Source organism: Haliotis asinina, chromosome 11, assembly GCF_037392515.1.
Source record: "Haliotis asinina isolate JCU_RB_2024 chromosome 11, JCU_Hal_asi_v2, whole genome shotgun sequence".
In the NCBI taxonomy this organism is placed as follows: Eukaryota; Metazoa; Mollusca; class Gastropoda; order Lepetellida; family Haliotidae; genus Haliotis; species Haliotis asinina.
The window spans coordinates 605,964-609,886 of record NC_090290.1 but is presented as its reverse complement, the minus strand read 5'-3'; positions in this window follow the sequence as shown (position 1 = coordinate 609,886).

Sequence of the window (3,923 nt, the reverse complement as noted above, 5' to 3'; positions counted from 1 at the left end):
TGGGAGAGGTAAGGGGAAGGGTTCATGGATGGACGGTGGAGAGGTAAGGGGAAGGATTCATGGATGGGACGGTGGTAGAGGTAAAGGGAAGGATTCATGGATGGACAGGTGGGAGAGGTAAGGGGAAGGGTTCATGGATGGACGGTGGGAGAGGTAAAGGGAAGGATTCATGGATGGACGGTGGGAGAGGTAAAGGGAAGGATTCATGGAATGGACGGTGGGAGAGGTAAGGGGAAGGGTTCATGGATGGACGGTGGGAGAGGTAGAGGGAAGGATTCATGGATGGACGGTGGGAGAGGTAAGGAAGGAAGGGTTCATGGATGGACGGTGGGAGAGGTAAGGGGAAGGATTCATGATGGACGGTGGGGAGAGGTAAAGGGAAGGATTCATGGATGGACGGTGGTAGAGGTAAAGGGAAGGATTCATGGATGGACGGTGGGAGAGGTAAGGGAAGGATTCATGGATGGACGGTGGTAGAGGTAAAGGGGAAGGATTCATGGATGGACGGTGGGAGAGGTAAAGGGAAGGATTCATGGATGGACGGTGGGAGAGGTAAAGGGAAGGATTCATGATGGACGGTGGTAGAGGTAAAGGGAAGGATTCATGGATGGACGGTGGGAGAGGTAAAGGGAAGGGATTCATGGATGGACGGTGGTAGAGGTAAAGGGACGGATTCATGGATGGACGGTGGGAGAGGTAAAGGGAAGGATTCATGGATGGACTGTGGGAGAGGTAAAGGGAAGGATTCATGGATGGACGGTGGTAGAGGTAAGGGAAGGATTCATGGATGGACGGTGGTAGAGGTAAGGGAAGGATTCATGATGGACGGTGGGAGAGGTAAGGGAAGGATTCATGGATGGACGGTGGGAGAGGTAAGGGGAAGGATTCATGGATGGACGGTGGGAGAGGTAAAGGGAAGGATTCATGGATGCACGGTGGGAGAGGTAAGGGGAAGGGTTCATGGATGGACGGAGGAGAGGAAGGGGAAGGGTTCATGGATGGACGGTGGAGAGGTAAGGGGAAGGATTCATGGATGGACGGTGGGAGAGGTAAGGGGAAGGATTCATGGATGGACGGTGGGAGAGGTAAGGGAAGGGTTCATGGATGGACGGTGGGAGAGGTAAGGGGAAGGATTCATGGATGGACGGTGGGAGAGGTAATGGGAAGGATTCATGGATGGACGGTGGTAGAGGTAAGGGAAGGATTCATGGATGGACGGTGGGAGAGGTAAAGGGAAGGAAGGTTCATGGATGGACGGTGGGAGAGGTAAAGGGAAGGATTCATGGATGGACGGTGGGAGAGGTAAAGGGGAAGGATTCATGGATGGACGGTGGAGAGAGGTAAGGGAAGGATTCATGGATGGACGGTGGGAGAGGTAAGGGGAAGGGTTCATGAATGGACGGTGGTAGAGGTAAAGGAAGGATTCATGGTATGGACGGTGGGGAGAGGTAAGGGAAGGATTCATGGATGGACGGTGGGAGAGGTAAGGGAAGGATTCATGATGACGGTGGTAGAGGTAAAGGAAGGATTCATGGATGGACGGTGGGAGAGGTAAAGGGAAGGATTCATGGATGGACGGTGGGAGAGGTAAGGGGAAGGATTCATGGATGGACGGGTGGTAGAGGTTAAAGGGAAGGATTCATGGATGGACGGTGGAGAGGTAAAGGGAAGGATTCATGGATGGACGGTGGAGAGGTAAAGGGAAGGATTCATGATGGACGTGAGGGAGAGGTAAAGGGAAGGATTCATGGATGGACGGTGGGAGAGGTAAAGGGAAGGATTCATGGATGGACGGTGGGAGAGGTAAAGGGAAGGATTCATGGATGGACGGTGGGAGAGGTAAAGGGAAGGATTCATGGATGGACGGTGGGAGAGGTAAAGGGAAGGATTCATGGATGGACGGTGGTAGAGGTAAAGGGAAGGATTCATGGATGGACGGTGGGAGAGGTAAAGGGAAGGATTCATGGATGGACGGTGGGAGAGGTAAAGGGAAGGATTCATGGTATGGACGGTGGGAGAGGTAAGGGGAAGGATTCATGGATGGACGGTGGGAGAGGTAAGGGGAAGGGTTCATGGATGGACGGTGTGAGAGGTAAGGGGAAGGATTCATGGATGGACGGTGGGAGAGGTAAGGGGAAGGATTCATGGATGGACGGTGGTAGAGGTAAAGGGAAGGATTCATGGATGGACGGTGGGAGAGGTAAGGGGAAGGATTCATGGATGGACGGTGGGAGAGGTAAGGGAAGGATTCATGGATGGACGGTGGGAGAGGTAAAGGGAAGGATTCATGGATGGACGGTGGGAGAGGTTAAGGGGAAGGGATTCATGGATGGACGGTGGGAGAGGTAAAGGGAAGGATTCATGGATGGACGGTGGGAGAGTAAAGGGAAGGATTCATGGATGGACGGTGGGAGAGGTAAGGGAAGGGTTCATGGATGGACGGTGGGAGAGGTAGAGGGAAGGATTCATTGACGAATGAGACGGATGCGGAGAGGTAAGGGAAGGGTTCATGGATGGACGATGGGAGAGGTAAGAGGGAAGGATTCATGGATGGACGGTGGGAGAGGTAAGGGGAAGGATTCATGGATGGACGGTGGTAGAGGTAAAGGGAAGGATTCATGGATGGACGGTGGAGAGGTAAGGGGGAAGGATTCATGGATGGACGGTGGTAGAGGTAAAGGGAAGGATTCATGGATGGGACGGTGGGAGAGGTAAAGGGAAGGATTCATGGATGGACGGTGGGAGAGGTAAAGGGAAGGATTCATGGATGGACGGTGGTAGAGGTAAAGGGAAGGATTCATGGATGGACGGTGGGAGAGGTAAAGGGAAGGATTCATGGATGGACGGTGGTAGAGGTAAAGGGAAGGATTCATGGATGGACGGTGGGAGAGGTAAAGGGAAGGATTCATGGATGGACGAGTTGGGAGAGGTAAAGGGAAGGATTCATGGATGGACGGTGGTAGAGGTAAGGGAAGGATTCATGGATGGACGGTGGTAGAGGTAAAGGGAAGGATTCATGGATGGACGGTGGGAGAGGTAAGGGAAGGATTCATGGATGGACGGTGGGAGAGGTAAGGGGAAGGGATTCATGGATGGACGGTGGGAGAGGTAAAGGGAAGGATTCATGATGGACGGTGGGAGAGGTAAGGGAAGGATTCATGGGATGGACGGTGGGGAGAGGTAAGGGAAGGATTCATGGATGGACGGTGGTAGAGGTAAAGGGAAGGATTCATGGATGGACGGTGGGAGAGGTAAAGGGAAGGATTCATGGATGGACGGTGGGAGAGGTAAGGGGAAGGATTCATGGATGGACGGTGGTAGAGGTAAGGGGAAGGATTCATGGATGGACGGTGGGAGAGGTAAGGGGAAGGGATTCATGGATGACGTGGGAGAGGGTAAGGGAGGTCATGGATGGACGATGGGAGAGGTAAAGGGGAAGGATTCATGGATGGACGGTGGAGAGGTAAGGGAAGGATTCATGGATGGACGGTGGGAGAGGTAAAGGGAAGGATTCATGGATGGACGGTGGGAGAGGTAAGGGGAAGGATTCATGGATGGACGGTGGGAGAGGTAAAGGGAAGGATTCATGGATGGACGGTGGTAGAGGTAAAGGGAAGGATTCATGGATGGACGGTGGAGAGGTAAAGGAAGGATTCATGGATGGACGGTGGGAGAGGTAAAGGGAAGGATTCATGGATGGACGGTGGGAGAGGTAAGGGAAGGATTCATGGATGGACGGTGGGAGAGGTAAAGGGAAGGATTCATGGATGGACGGTGGTAGAGGTAAAGGGAAGGATTCATGGATGGACGGTGGGAGAGGTAAAGGGAAGGATTCATGGATGGACGGTGGTAGAGGTAAAGGGAAGGATTCATGGATGGACGGTGGGAGAGGTAAAGGGAAGGATTCATGGATGGACGGTGGG